Here is a 17015-nt window from a genome sequence, read left to right on the forward strand (position 1 = left end):
GATTGATGCACTAAAGTGTGTTTTATGGAATCTGCTAAGAATCAGATTCACATTTGATGCATTTTAGTGCATTTTTGTATGTCGTAAAAGAAACACCAAAGTGCATCATGTGATGCAAGGGAGGATTTCTTTCAGTCGAGATGCAATATAATGCATCATTTTATGCATTTTGATGCACCTTTCTGCATCTTTCTCGATGATCCACTTAGACGTTTCATCCAAGCTAAATAAAATCTGTAGCTCAGACGAAACGTTTAAGTGCATCATTGAAAAAGATGCAGGAAGGTGCATCGAAACTCATCAAATGATACATTATAATGTATCTCGACTGAAGGAAATCCTCACTTGCATCAGGTGATGCACTTTCGTGTTTCTTTTACGACATACAAAAATGCACTAAAATGCATCAAATGTCAATCTGATTCTTCGCAGATGCCACAGAACACACTTTAGTGCATCAATCGACGCGTTCTGGTGCATCAATCGGTATGATGCATTTAGTTCTCTGTGTGTATAGTGCACTATTTCTAAACTATGTAACAAACAAAATTGAAAAACAATTCCTTGTCCATTAATGGTCCAGTCACCAAAGATTTCCCTGCCGAAAAGTATGCAGCCTTGTGGATTAAAGCCGGACACCATTCTCCAACTAACCAACCTCACTCAACATGTATTAAAATGTTCACAAGAAACTAGCAGGCAGGTTAAATGGACATTAAGTTTTTTATAAGAAACACTATGCACTAGTAACATTCAAAACTTGACCACTGCCAACTGGAAATGGTCAAGTTTTGGATGTTACTAGTGCATAAATTACGTGTAAATGTTATCATAAGATTTAATGATTCAAAACTAACGTTCTAAGGTATTTAGAACCGGAAGACAATAGTTTAGCTTACTAACTGGTAACATATTAACACATTTGCATAAGAAAAACAAACCTACTACTCAAAATTAAATCGCAAACTTAATTCGCACAGTGAGTGTAGGAGTATTACAAATACGAAACATGCTTCTAATGCGCCCTCTATCGTTTCCCCAAGCATTGCCAACCGAGCCACCTAGATATTTCCCCAGAGGAAGAAGAGCTGAGCTTACCCGCCAGGGGGACGTCTTCTGGAAAAGGACCAGAACTCCAGATGGGCTCTCCAGAGAGTGACGTTCCAGAGCCCACCTTATTTCGAGCCCGGACGGAGGAGTGGGCGTGTCCCGTGGGCGGTTCGGAGTTCGAATCTCCTGAAAGTTTTCGGCGTGACGTCAGGACGGGTTGCTCCACCCGGGCCAACGGGTTGCGCGTATCGCTCCCTTCGGCCGACAAGATGGCGGACGATCGTTAATCGCGCTTTGTCGGCTCCATGTCGGTGCCTCCGCAAACTTCCTCGCAACGAAAAAACTTGGCTTGGTCCGTCGGATGTTTCCTGATGCTATCATGGTGTTTGGTCTCGGCAGTAGTTCGGCTGGAAAGAGAACAATGCTTCGAACCATCAAGATGATGCCGTTCCATTTTCCGATAGCGTTCTTCTCTGGAGAACGGAAGGATCTTGAGATTTTTCCAAACCTCCAATTCACCCTGGTTTCTTTTCTGGGAAAATGTTCCCAGTTTTGAAAAGAGCACGACGCTGTTCCAATTTTTATTTCTTTAATTTTGCATCCAGTCTTTGCCAGTCAATCGCGATGGTGAAATTGACGAAAGGACATTCAAGGACACGCCCAAGCCGCGATTCGAACCAGAAATGTTCGGCGGTTATCTTGAGTCAACCACCCATCGCGCTACAGTCAGATACCAAAATGTGTCAATTGACACAGATATGTTGACTCCAGTACAAACTGCTAATGGTGCATTTTTGATGCGCCAGTATACACACAGATCAGAGGTAACTTTTATCAGCTCCTGTTTCGTGTGATGCACTCAAAATGCATCGATTGAGAGGATCACACACGATCATATCGAAGGAACCAAAATTACAGATTGATGTAAAAGTATACATCAACATTGTTATAGTGCACTTCAAGTTCTTTGAGTAGCTATCTGTATACAAAACTCGAAACACACCAATGGAGACAGTTGAATGCGTAATTTTGGTTTCTTTGACATGATCGTGCCTGGATGCACAAGTGATGAATTTGAGTTCCTGTCAAGGACGTATTTAGGGGGTCCAGGAGGTCCGGACCCCCCCCCCCCCAAAAGACTTATGAAGTACTAAAATTAAATAATGAAAAATATATTCGTTTAGCCTTTCTTGTATAATTTCCTCGGAACTTATGGGAAGACAAGGATAATATTGGGATCATACGGTTTGAAGAACAGTAAGGACGTATTTAAGGGGTCCGGACCCTTCCCCCACCCGAAAGACTTATTAAGTACGAAAATTAAATAATATAAATATACTCGTTTAGTATTTGTTGTATAATTTTCTCTGACTTATTGGAAGACAAGGATTATATTGGGATCATACGGCTTTGAGTGACATTACAAAGAAGATTTATGTACACAATTACTCAAAATAATAGGCTATGCATAAAATATTAATCAGAAACTTACTTTTCTTCAACTATATGTAACATCATTTTTGTTATTCGATAAATATTCAATTATTCATCTATTTGACATTAATTTCATTGCCAGGGCACTTGTTTTTATGTAAATAATTCCGATCCTAACTACAGGTAGCTAAGCTACGTAATGAATATGAGCTGTTATATCTATTCTTATACAGTCTTTTTACCTATTCTTGTAATAATAATAATATAATATTAATTTATGTATTGTAATTAGTATTAGGGCCTCCCCGATGGCGCAGTGGTAGCATCGTCACCTTGTAATCAAGGGGTCCCGAGTTTGATACCCGGTGGAGGCACATAGTGGTTCGGATCCAACTTTAAAATATAGGTCCAGTCTCGATTAACCTTACTGTGCATAAAGTGGACTTAAAACAGCAAATCAATGAATCATGTAATTCGTATTAATTTGATTTATTATAATTTTAATTTTAACATTATTATTATTCCTGAGACACTTGGTTCGCCCCCCCCCCCCAACATATTCCTAGATATGAATACATTCTAATGCTTCCAAATGCATCAGGAGTATTTTACGCACTTTAATGTGTTAACAGATTTGAAATTATGTGAAATGTTTGTGTCAATTGACAAGCAATTAGGCCGGTGCGTTGTCAAGTGAATGTGTCACACATTCTACAAACAATTATCTGCCTAGACATGGCTTATCTTTTGCGTAGGTCCCCTTCATGAAATTATTTTTGAAAGGAATATACAAGAATTGGCGAACATTTTTTTTTCACTTAGAGACATCTATTAGCCAAAATAAACTCTAGAATGTATAACTGTGTGTTTCAATGCTTCGAAGGTAATGAACTAAAAAAAAATGTTATTAGCAGCTCCGAACAATGTATTTGCTTTGCGCAGATTAATGTTTTCATCATTTGGTGGAGACGAGCAGGACTGCTGGACAGTTCCGTCTTCGCAAGGTAACGCTAAAGACTGTTATTATTCTACCAACATCATCTTTGCAATAAAAACGTAACGCGTTACCTTATTTGGTAGCGTTATCTGAAAGGTAACGCTTAAATTACAGGCAGAGACCACAAAATGCATTAAATTAAGGTTGATATACTTTTTGCGTACGAATTGACAGAGTTAAACGTTGAATTTGAGTTTCTTTGTCAAGTGATTGTGTGTTCGTCTCAATTGATGCTGATAAAAGAACCCTTTTATACATTTCTCTTTGCATTTTGATGCAGAAAAAGTACATCATTAGAGGATTATGAACTTTAATGTGTCACTGTAGTAAAAAGAGAAAAAAGGCCCATGTGTGTCAGTTGACACAGTTTTGGTTCTGTGCGGCAGCACAACAAATTTCGACGCAATTTATGTCCTCCTGCCTTTTTCGTAGCCAGGCATGGGCTTACTGCACCGTGGCCTTGTCCTCATTTTTTTTTTTTTTTGTTATGTTACACTGCTCTACAATTGAAGCTTCTCTCACCAAAAAAAATAACCTTTTCTTATAGTTTTTAGGGTGCTTCATTTCAAAATGACATTAATTTTTATGTATCTGCCCATGTTTTCGAGTTATGCAGGGAACATTAACCGATACTACATGCAAATGTTGTATCTCTGCCATATATGTGAAGACCTCATTTGTCACTACTGGGAAGACACCAAAAAGCATTAATCGTGTTCGAAATTGCTTATGAAAGGATAACATTAAAATGCTAAACCATTTTCATGCATTAAATAATGCAAATGTAGAACTTTACATGTTTCCAAAGTCGTCTTAGCCGGTCCCCATGGCGAAGTGGTTAGCACATCGCGCTACGACGCCAGGGGGCCCGGGTTCGAATCCTGGTCAGTCATCCGCATCTTCGCAATTAACCAAACGTGGCACAAAAAATAAAGTAAATTGATCAGTTTTATTAATAAATTTCCCCATATTTTTCAAACCCCAAATATCTCCTGCTATGAAAATTTAATGCTTTCGATAATATTCTGTCAAAAAAAAAACTTATTTTATGAATACATTAGTCACAATTCATATGCATGGTGACAAAGCTACAACATTGAAACGTGTTACTTGCACCAACAATTCACCAACACATATTTTTACTTATTAAAAGTGGGGCCCATAAACTCTTGCAGATTAAAATGAAATGGCTATGATTGAAAACACACGAACTATAGTTGTTGTTTCTGAGAAATCTACAATAGTTTCTTTCCGCAAATTTAACAAAAGCTATCCATACGTGGTTAAGGCAACTACAAAACAATTATGCAATAACTCCGGGTAATCTTGTATTTGAGGTACAACTTTGGCAAATACACTAGTGATATTGTCAGAAAGAGATTCTGACGGGAATATAATTCTTGTCGGGGGGGGGTCACATTTAGTTTACAACTAAATACCATAAAAAAATGAATTTTTGGGTTAAAATAGCTTTTAAATAATTATCAATTTCTGTTTGTTTGTTGAGTAGGGGACACTTCATCCTCTTGCCTCCCTCAGGCGCTGACTTGACAAAACATTGCATTATATAACAGTACATGATTTGCTCTTGAAACGGCGAACAATTTTTTTCGTGATTTTTACAGAACATTCTGTTAGGAATGACATTCACACCGTTAGATGGTGCGGTAGTGAATATTTAAGAAACAAAATAAATACGGTTCCACATTTTCTTAGAAACCTTATTTCTGCAGTTGAATTATGGAACTGTGAAAATGATAGAGAAAAAACTTACATCATTTCATCCATAAATATCAACTAGTACTGTCACGAGAAAACATGCATAAATTCTTCCAGGATATTTCTTTTTGGAAATACGTGAAATGAAATGGAAGATGATTGCGAGTACTTTTTCGAGGTAAACTGCATCAATGTCGTCACTAGTCGATACCAAGTTCTAAACTTATCATTTCAAAAAATTAGTCAACGTCTTTATTAAGTACAATTATATTAAATAGAATATGAATTTGTATTTTTCCAAATTGTTCCATTTTTATGCCCATTTGAGAAAAATCACATTTTAAGTTCCCTGATTATATATATGTACATCCAAGATGCATTCGTCCCTGTGTATGTTTGAAAGGGGAGCAACATTGTTATTAATAACAAAAATATTGCACATTACACACATTTCATGCGAAATGATTAATAGAAAGGGAGTAATGCAGATGGAATACAGAGCTGTGCCAGATATTTGCTCCTCTTGTATATAAAGTAAATATTTCTCGAATAGCATAATTATTGCTTACTGTTATTAGTTTATAAAAATTGTTATTGTTAACTTTACTATTACTACTACATTGAAAGAAAATAACTCAAGAAATGGCGGTTTAAGACAGTTAATTTCCACTGCCATCTATCAATTGTATAAAAATATGACCACCACAGTTTTCCAACGTCTACACAATTAACGTGAATAATGTAATATTGATTCAGTTTTCAGAATATATTTAAGGTGCACGAAACTGCAATTTATAATTATTATCTCTCTTTATGCATGATAAAATATTCAGACTTAAATTTATAAAATAACGGTTGCGTAAATTTTAACGGTAGAATATGTTAAATTTTAACGTACCTTCTAAGGGCGCACTTATTCAATTTTATGTAAACAAACGTGAGAATCCCCCACATTAATCTTGGCGATGCTCAGTCTAAAAGAATATTGTAGTTATCTGATGAAAAGTAATTCTTAACCTCGTCAAAACTTTTTGTGGACGCCCTTGGGCATGGTCTGTTGTTCTTCGTTGAATTTATCGAATCATGACGTCTCATCATGGGCGTATATATAGCTCACGTAACCGAGGGGGTTCAATTAAGGTTCCTATATTTCATAAGTGAAAATCCGGGACACTACTGACCGGAAGGGAGCGAGGGGGGGACTGAACCCGATAAAGTTGTATGTATGTACAACATAATTGTCATTTACATCCCACATTGTGTGGGAACTTTGTTTGAAAACTGCAGACTGAACAGATAGGCACCCAAGCACTGACTCTTTATATTAAGCAGGTTACTATACAATGAAAGAGAATCGTAACTGAAATTCAGCACTGCTAGTAGACGGCGGCGCCATCGTGAAGTCAAAGATCTTTGCAGTACCGTCTGTATCTCGTTAACTCTTGTATTATGGAGAGGGAGTGGTTCAATGTAGGGTTAGATTGCTTTGTAAAATGAGCATTTTAAAATTACGTCCACCCATTTAAATATACAAAAAGTTCAGGATGGTATATTCTTAATCATTTCGTCTTTGCCACCGGATTCCAGGACATTTGTGCATCCTGAAGAAACTATTCAGAACACTGGAACAAATTATACCATTACGGGATTGTCCATAAAATCCGGGACGTATAGCGTTCCTAGGTATGATCTGGCTATTAAAATCCACTCTACCACCACATGAAAGGTCACACATTTATTACATTAAGTCTATCTACGAACTTCTAACTTTTCTACATAAAATGATCAGAAAATGCTTTTGAAAAAGCTAATCCCAGCTTCTCTTTGAAAAAGAATTACAATATTAGAATAAGTCCTTTCTTCCTTGCTACAAAATTGAAAATAACATCATCGGCGTTATTTTAATATTCGTATGTATGCACACTTAACAGTGCAGGGCCCATTAGTCGAGGATCTTCCGTTGAATTGCGAGGACATTATTTCAACTTCGTTAATGTTAAACACATCCTATCGGGTGTTGAAGATGAAACTGGCAGTGTAGCCAAGATCACCAACAATTTGTGCATATTTGAATACAAGAGCTTGTCACAATTTTCTACTGCCTACAATGCAGACCCTGGACATGTCTCTTCAATTACTGTTTGCCACATTTTTCATTCAGATTTGAAAATATAAAAAATATCAACCAGGCCATCCAACATTTTGACACACTGCTCCAATGAATGAGGAATAGGCATTTCATATTGGAATAAGTTGTTGCAATGTGTTGACTGTGTTCAGAGAAATTTGGGTTCATTTCTACTAAAAAATGATCCAAAAATGGACAAAAGTAAAGTTTCTACTATTAGTGTATATGATTTCACAAGTCACCCTACTGAGTATTGATACTTTTCAGTCCATCTTGTGTCAAACAATTTGAGAACGTTACAGTACTTCCCTAGCTATCTTGCACTGCATTTTTTACAACCAAATTACTTTGAGAAGATTGATTGATTGATTTGCATTATTTTGCTTCGACTTTTGTGCCACTTTTGGCTAATTTCCGAAGATCTGGATGAGTGATGATGACATGATGAGATTGATGAATGGACACCCACAAATGCCCATGTCGGGTTTCGAACCCGGGACACACAATGTGCTAGCAACGGAGGGGCTGCTCTTTTGAGAAGACTCGACAGGAAAAACTATAACTGATTTGACAGTCTCAATATCGCAAAAATTCCGCAGAAATAGGCAATAGCCGGGGTTAAAATATGTGCTGAACAATGTACAAAAATTGCTTTTGGACACTTCTCTGAAATTATCTATCCATTAGGGCCTCTCCGATGGCGCAGTGGTAACGTCGTCGCCTTGTAATCAAGGGGTCCCGGGTTCGATACCCGGTGGAGGCACACCGTGGTTCGGATCCCACTTTAAACTGTAGGTCCAGTCCTGATTAGCCTTACTGTGCATAAAGTGGGCTTAAAACAGCAAATATCAATCTACCACCCATTACATCAGCACCATCATATTCTTCACCACCTATTATCTTTTTTTCTTCTAAATCCACACCCACTCAACCAAGAGAGAGAAGTACTAATAGCTGTAGCTAACCCAGATGCAGTTACAATCTCCAATAGAGACATGTTTCCCATTCCGATCTAGTGTTTGGAAAATTATTTATCGACTTTCGGGATTATCATACAGTTTGATAACAGTACCAACAGTTGGGAAATTTGAAATTATCAAAAATTTAGAACCTGAGGAATAATTAAATCTTGAATGGTAACAAACCATATCGGGAACTTCTAATGAAATTATAATATTCGCGGTACAAGTTCACAAGCAGCTGCTTCGGGCAGAAATTACATATGGCATTACAGAATTTATGAAATGTTAGGAGTTTTCTGAGTATTTTGCAGAGAAATTCCGAAACTATCAGGAAATTGCAGACATTTGCTTTGCTGTCCCATCTGGTGTGTAAAATGTATAAAACTTCGACGAAAGTATATCGCAATTTTCGTGCTGGAACATCATGGTGGTTAATTTTTTTTCTGTAACATGCAGCTCATTGACTACAACTTTAATCTTGAAGACACGCAGTGATTGAGCTAGGAAAGTAGTGGGAGAGGAATGGGATGAGGAGAATATCACATATATCCCTAAGTATCATACAAAATACATATTTTGCCTAAAATAGCATTTATTTAACTAGTTTTTCTTATTTGTTGATAGAGCGCCCACTCCTGGTGCCGTCGATGTTCCTTTCTTGCATTGCAGTTTTGGTAAAAATGATATATTTTCTTACTATTAATTTGCTGTGTTCCTTTTCCAGCAACACACCGTTAAAAGGTACCGTAAAATTCTCAATGTTCTACCGAGCAAATCATTTAAGACTGGTGGGAGGATAAAGATCTTCCTTCATCTACAAAACCCCTTCCCCCACAAATATATATATATAAACTAGGCGACATACATATTTATAATGTTATTAAATGTAAAAATTAATTACTAAATTAAAAATATAAGTATTATTATTATTAATTACACATAAAGAAATTAATTTGTTACTTTGATATATTATAACCTTACAAACAAAATAATTCCCTTACTAACTGGTTAAAGATGTTAATAAATTATGAAATACAAGTGGTTTCATCATGTTAAGTTCTTTCAGTTTTTGCTTTATGCCAATATAAATCAATTAGATTTGATAGTTATTATTGCTTTGCATTCTTGTTTTACGTTTATTGTGCGTATTGATGTAGATTTGTTAATGATCTCTTGAGTGAGAAATGTCATTGAACACTCACAACTACACTAATTTGTGTGTTTTTTCGATATTATTCTTAGTAAAGCATACTTGAAATTAAAAGTAATTGCTTATCTTTTGTTTGTTGGAACAAAAACTCCCTCCCCGGAAATTTTTGGTGGGGGGGATTTTCGAGGCCAAGATTGTTGGTGGGGGAAATCACCCCCAGGATTTCCCGCCCTGCTCTTGTCTTTGGCCCAAGTAGTCAGGTCTAATCCCCGGTGAGGAACTCAAAAATTTCGGTTTTGACCCAGCTTTATGAGAAAAATGGGTAAGGTACTTGAAGAGAAGTATCAGACTCCGGTCTGGAAAATCAGAAAACAGCGGCGATGGGACTCTAAAAAACTATTGCGTCACGGGGTTAAGTTCAATTAATCAGAGTGAAAAAATCCCAGTTAATGGAGAGTGGAGTTAGATGCCAGTAATGTCTTTCGAAGTATCGGGTTGAACGTCTGGCTATCACGGAGAACAGGACCGGGCCAATGCCCACACAGTGAGGGTGATTCCAGGTGGATTTTTTCAGCGATGACTCAGCATGGAACGGTTCTGGGATTGACCCAGCCTCTAATTAATTTGGGAGCGGTAAAGGCGGAGTCTGGTGCTCACCTCCACAGAAGAAGGGAGGATGCAGAATCAAGAATGAGAAATTTCCTTTCAGCCCCTACACATACTACCCTGAGAGTAAGTAGTGTAACTTTTTCTTTGTTGTTTGGTTAGTAGGGGTCCAGGGTTCGAATCCAGGTCTCGGGTGTTCTTTGTGAGTGCCCCTTCATTAATGCCATTATATTATCACTTATTTTCGTCTTCGCGATTATCCACAGTGGTAGGAAAGCGAAGTAAGATCACCCAAATCGATCACTGAGTCAATCTTGTTTGTCTAAACTCTGGATGAGCGGAAATATCACATCAGTGACATCGGATATGTTGGAGCGATTATAGCACGAATTCGACTATTGCCTTGTTGTTTAGAACAGAGAATGTACCTTGAGAGTGACGTTTCACCTGCCACTATGGTGATGTAAACTCAAAATATGTGGCAATTTGAAATCCGATGAATAATTTTGTAACACTTTATATAACCGGAATATAGACAGTGAAAAAGGAGTAACAGGAGAAAAAGAACTGTTATTCTCTATTTATATATTTTTATTATTTTATATATAAAAATGTATGTATGTATGTGTGTATGTTTGTTCAGCAATAACTCTCGAACGCCTGGAGCAATTTCAACCAAACTTGGTACACGTATCACTTGCAATATGGAAATAAATACTGTGGGGGTAAGACAACCCCGGCACCCCTAGGGGTGGGGTGGGAAGGGGTGACATGTAAAAATAATCGAGAACCGCCGATATTAAATTCGGCACAAACAGACATCCGTGACTCTATGCAATCCGCACAACGATGGTGTTTCTCGGGTTGTCTAACATTCAGGCTGTGTTGCGAATGGGATCCATAGTTTTCGTGACACTCCCAATGCGGTTCAACTCCAAGTTCATCACCTATTGGCATGGGGAGTGAGAGGGGGTGAAAAATAAAATGCCACAAATGACCTAGATTAGTGTCGAATCCATAGTTTTCGGAGTCGCTAAGCTAATTGGTGACATTCACGATCACATTTAAAATTAGTTACTTTTTTACACTATTCCTGTCTAATACAAGATTGGGATAAGTAAACACCCAGGCAACGCCGGGTAATCAGCTAGTATAAACATAAAGGAGATAAAAACAATTAATTTTCAATGGCAATTAAGGAATGGCGTGTTGTACAGAGGCTAATCAGGATTGATTGCACTTTGGACATGTATACCGCCACTGAAAAGGAGATTGACTGAGCTGGTGTTTTATGACCACTTTATGCCCAGTAAGGCTAATCGGGTTTAAAGTGGGATCGGAACCACTATATGCCTCCACCTGGCATCGAACCTGGGACCCCTTCATTACAAGTCGAAGAAGCACCACTACCCCATCGGGAGGCCCTGAAAAGGAGAAGTAGATCACTTTATTGCAATGTGCACTAGAACGGACTATCTTGACTGGTTTACTATCAGTCTTTTTTTATATTTAGATGAAAAATCGGAATGCTGTAGGTGATGTGGACATGAAAGCGATGGATGTGCACTCCCTTCACGCCACCCATGACACAGGAACACGTGCACGGGTGGGTCCTGGCACAATTTACTTACCATGGAGCATTTTTCTTTCCAGATTGCCAGAGACTGAACATAATTTCAAATGCCTTCTGGAAACCCATTCCACATGTCAGCGCTCAACACGTGGCCTGGCTTCGATAGGGTACGAAACAGGTCACCAACACACTCACTCAAATTCTTGTATCGAACCGAAAGAAGAAAGAAATAGCTTGAGACGGCATTATGTTATATGGGCAGCGGGGAATCCATCTGCAATTTAGTTTATTGGCCGGGGGGGAGGGACTGTGGGGAGGAGCACCGTTCTGCAGAAGGTTTCGTGAGATTTACTGTTTCGTGAGCGCTCTGGGGGTTTTTATGACACCTGTGGAAGGGGTCTTATAATGGATGCTATCGTGTCGAGCGTCGAAACAGAAACTGATTTGGGCATTGCGTGAATTTCTCGTGTGTCAAGGGGGGTGGGGGGGAAGGGTGGGAGAGGTGAAACTCGGACCAAGGTCTCGTGGAGATCTCAGAAATACCGGATTGACCTAGGGGAGAAGTGGTCTGGCTTAAAGAGCAAAAAAGTTTCTCCTTGTAGTAGAACAGGAGCATTGAAATTTCAAACAGCCGTTCTACTTAAGCGCCAACCTATTGACACCTTTGTGAAAAGTGATACACCGCGTGTGCGCGTATGTATCTTCGTTTAAGAGGTTGCTGGCATGATTCAGCTCTTTTTCTTATGGTCTCACGTGTTCTCTGCTGGCACCGTACTTGTTCAATTATACAGTAAACATTCGTTAATGCGGAATTTGCTTATCGATGGCAATCTACGAGGAATAACATTGAATTAAAGTGAGAGCAGCAACTTCCTTGGAGTTTATAATTCCCACCAAATCTCAGAAATCACTCGTTTATACGCTTTGTCTAAATCGCGCTGGGAGTGGTGATTTTATATTCCAAAACTTTATCATTGCAGGTTGTAAGTTGCGGCATATTTCAACGCGTCTATTTTGCTCAAATATTAATCTGAATCAATGTTCCAAGGTATCCTTCTAGTTGTTACAAAAAATTTGGACTAAATAACTGTCCATATAGCGCACTCCAAGCGCTCAACGAATCGGATTTTTTTTTTTTACGAACTTTCACTTACGTCCTATCTAGTTAATACACAAATTGAAGCTAGAGAAGTACACAACGAAGTTAGTTTTCCCAGTTATGAAATTTACGACTTCCTCATTCAACACTTAAATTAACTTTGTAAACTAGGCTCCGACTTCTTGCGTTAGGCTATGCTTCGTATAATTTCAGTGTAAATTGTCTGAGTACTGTATCTGAAACTTGAAGAAAATAAATAGTCATAAAATATATCAATTTCCTTTAACAGCACGTACCCTAATGTGCATTTAGACAGCCAAAATTTGGCGTTCGAAATATCAGTTCCATCTCGTGGCCTAGAATTGAATTAATACATGTCTTTGAGACACTGATGTCAACATGACGAATTTATAATTCAGTTAATTTTCCAGTTGAAGTTACACTAAGATTACTTTCTTTTTAACTTTAAAATAGCTCTTGTAAATTTTTTATACTTTATTTATGCTTCTTAAGACATTGTCTGGAAATTAACATTATTTTTCAAGTTTCAACTTTGTACACAACGGTACAAATTGCAAAGATCACCTGAAAACCGGATGTTTTGAGTTTGAATTTGAATCGAATTATTTTTATGTCCACTTTATGCACAGATTGGCTAATCAGGACTGGATCTGCAGTTTAAAATGTGCAATGTGCCTCCACTGGGTAGCATAATTTACATTTAGACATTCGTTCGGCAACCGTCAAGCAAGCAGGCAATCTGAATAAGAGAAGATGGCTTCACACTTCTCACAGTATTATTTACATTTAGACATTTCTTCAGCAACCGGCAAGCATGTACCAGTTGTTACACTACACTCAAAGTGACTTGCATATGCTAGTGCTGAAAAAATGTGTAAATTATCCTGGGAGTAGTAGTGAAGCCACCTTCTCTTGATCTGATTGGCTGTTTGCTTTCCGGTTGCTGAAGGAAACTGTAAATTATGCTGTGGGTAGTAGTGAAGCCACCTTTTCTTATTCTGATTGGCTGTTCACTTGTTGGTTGCCGAACAAATGTCTAAAAGTAATTTTTGTTTTGAGCTTTGATTGGCTGCGTTCTTGCAGGTTGATAGAGACAAAAGTCGAAAGCGAATTGCAAAACGCATTCAATTCCCACAAGAGAGGGAGGACGTCCCGATTGTTCTACTCGTGCATAAAGTGTAGTTAGACTTTACATTACCTTACAAACATGTCATGATACGTGACGCAATCATCACCTGAACATTGCACGGAATGTCGAGTTGTCCCTCACCCCACTCCCCGACGCCTTCGTGTTTATTGCCCAGGCTTTTGTGGCTCAATTAGCGCTGAGGGACAATTCGTCGCCGCGTGCAGGCTGTTAATGCCATGGAAACGGGCCTCTTAAAACGAGCCGTGATCAGATATGTTTATTGACTGCGGGTTGTAACATGCAGCTCATTCGGCCAACACTAAACAAGCTGTGTACGCGTACTTTGTCCCGTAAAATGACAGCCTCGTCAATGACACGCAACGGAAGGCTTGTTCGGACATGTTTCAGGAACTGGTAACATCGCTTCCAGTTCTTTGAAGTCAGCTTTGGGAACGCTGCTAGGGATTGCACCGAGATGAGACTTGAGAGTGCCTAGTTCTCGTCTCGATTCATAATCATCGGTCTCGTTCTCGTCTCGATTCAAAATCATCCGTGGGGTGTAAGGGTGACCTTCCTCGTAGTACACCCAATTGTCAACCTCACTTCCACGTAGTACACCCTGGACTGCATTTTGCACACGAACATGGCTCTGGCGACTGGTCCCGTGGGCAGTATAATTTTTTGTATTGTCCTGCGTTTTGTCCGTGTGTGTGCTGGGTGCCTCTTTACAGCCTCAGCTTTTAACCGAATTCAGAATATTTTAATATTTTAGTTACAACACGACGTTACAGTTATGTTATTTTAGTTATGGTAAGGGGCTGGACCCCGTATAAAGTGACAGGTGCAAAATAGCATACGTGCTGACGCACCCAAAATTTTAAATTCAAATTCACAATCATTCGTCTCGTTCTCGTCACGATTCACAATCATCCGTCTCGTTCTCGTCTCGATTCACAATCATCCGTCTCGTTCTCGTCTCGATTCATAATCATCCGTCTCGGTCTCGTTTCGATTCACAATCATCCGTCTCGTTCTCGTCTCGATTCACAATCATCCGTCTCGTTCTCGTCACGATTCACAATCATCCGTCTCGTTCTCGTCACGATTCATAATCATCCGTCTCGTTCTCGTCTCGATTCACAATCATCCGTCTCGTTCTCGTCTCGATTCACAATCATCCGTCTCGTTCTCGTCACGATTCATAATCATCCGTCTCAGTCTCGTCTCGATTCATAATCATCCGTCTCGTTCTCGTCTCGATTCACAATCATCCGTCTCGTTCTCGTCACGATTCATAATCATCCGTCTCGGTCTCGTCTCGATTCATAATCATCCGTCTCGGTCTCGTCTCGATTCACAATCATTCGCTCGTTCTCGTCACGATTCACGATCATCCGTCTCGTTCTCGTCACGATTCATAATCATCCGTCTCGGTCTCGACAGGCAAGTCTCAGTCTCGTCTCGAGAATCAAGCTATATTAGTGTAAAGTTACCAGATTTTTAAAACAACAAGACGGCCTATTTTTCATATTTTCCTGAAGGAAAAACACGAACAGCAAAATTAAGCATTTTAATATAAAAACTGATTCGGCATAAATACTTATGTTTGAAAACTAACTAACCAAATAAATAATGTGTAAATAACCTACGAAATATGATGATATGCAATGCACCTCAACCAAGCAATCCTTTAGAATTAGAAGTTATTTTGCCTATGAATGGATCTTCTTCAGACCATTCTTCTTTTCAAATAACATTTCGTAAAAGTTTATACACGTCTGATTTAAGTTCACCTTATTAATCAACATATCTTTCAAAATTTGTATTGAATGAGCGTTCTTGTCACTTGTCCACCATTCCTGTACGAAAACACTCGTACATTAGTTCTCGGTAAACAGAGAAGAAACTCCAATATTTTAAGAAAATTTTAATATTGCATATTCTTGACATTGAAATGTGAAATAATTTCTACCCAACAATCGCTAGGTGATGTTATATCCAACTTCCATTTTCCCAATATTTATGGTGTTACGTACTGCTTAATATTCAAATACACATCGTAATGTGTAATGTACAATGTCTCAAAAAAATTTAAAGGTATTTAGGAGTAAAATTGTAGGGATCCGGTCATCGCTTCAAAAAAAAAAAGAAGAATTTATCGGCCCTCGGTATCACGGAGGTTGAGAATTGAGTTCATGAAGCCAAGTAACTTATCTTAGTAAAGCTTATCTGCGTGACGCTCCGTTTCGACTCTACGAACTTTCGAAAAATATATATCCTGAAAATATATGCAACCATTCTTCACACGCTCAAAATTGACACTAATGGATTGAATTGGTACAAACAAAATATACGTATGACTTGTCTACAAACAATGAGGTAGAATTGCTATGATACAGTTAGTTTCGTTGAAGAAAAAATTTCCAAAATATTGTACTATATTGTCGGGCAGCATAAAGTCTAAGCATGTATTAGGAATATCGTTTTTCAGTTGTCCTTAACGTCGAAAAGAGGCGTCGAACAGAATAACTTTATTTATTTAAAAAATGTTTACCTTAAGGATCTCTAAATTCTTGGATACTTGTCTCGTTTTGTTTAGTTCGAGACGAGACCAGAACAGCCACCTCGGTGGCCCAGGCCACATACGTTCCCGTGTTTGAGACCCGGCTTGGGCATAGGTGTCCTTGGTGAGTGTCCCTCATCAATTTAATCAAATTTATCACTCATTCTCATCGTCGCGATTAGCTAAAATAGGAAGAAAAGCGACGCTAAGTAACAAATACAACAACAATGAAACCGAGACCCTTACTTGTCTTTAGAAAACTGCATACTGTCCATGTCCATATTTTTTTATGCATCACGTTTTTTTTGTTGTTGTTTTGTTTTGCAGTTTTTACAATTTTACGTAATAAGGGCCGACCTTCGTGGTGGAGTGATTAGAACGGGTCCCTGGTTCTAATCCCAGCATGGACATGGGTATTCTTTGTGAGTGTCCCTTCCTCAATTTCATCATAGCATCACTCATTCTCATCGTCGCGATTAGCCAAGAAAGTGGCAAAACCGCAACGTAAAATAAACTAAATCAATCGATCAAACATACCCTTTTAAATAAGTAAAGTTGCTAATTCTTGACATTTTTTATGTTTA

The 17015-nt window shown here is 38.5% G+C and overlaps 1 protein-coding gene across 1 annotated transcript in view; it reads right to left on the reverse strand.

The window, feature by feature from the left end:
• LOC145987742 (uncharacterized) overlaps positions 1-17015 on the reverse strand; it is a 59747-nt gene that overhangs the window by 34652 nt on the left and 8080 nt on the right. The window lies entirely within an intron of this gene.

The sequence above is a fragment of the Lepisma saccharinum genome, chromosome 5 (assembly GCF_977018435.1).
Source record: "Lepisma saccharinum chromosome 5, izLepSacc3.1, whole genome shotgun sequence".
NCBI lineage: Eukaryota > Metazoa > Arthropoda > Insecta > Zygentoma > Lepismatidae > Lepisma > Lepisma saccharinum.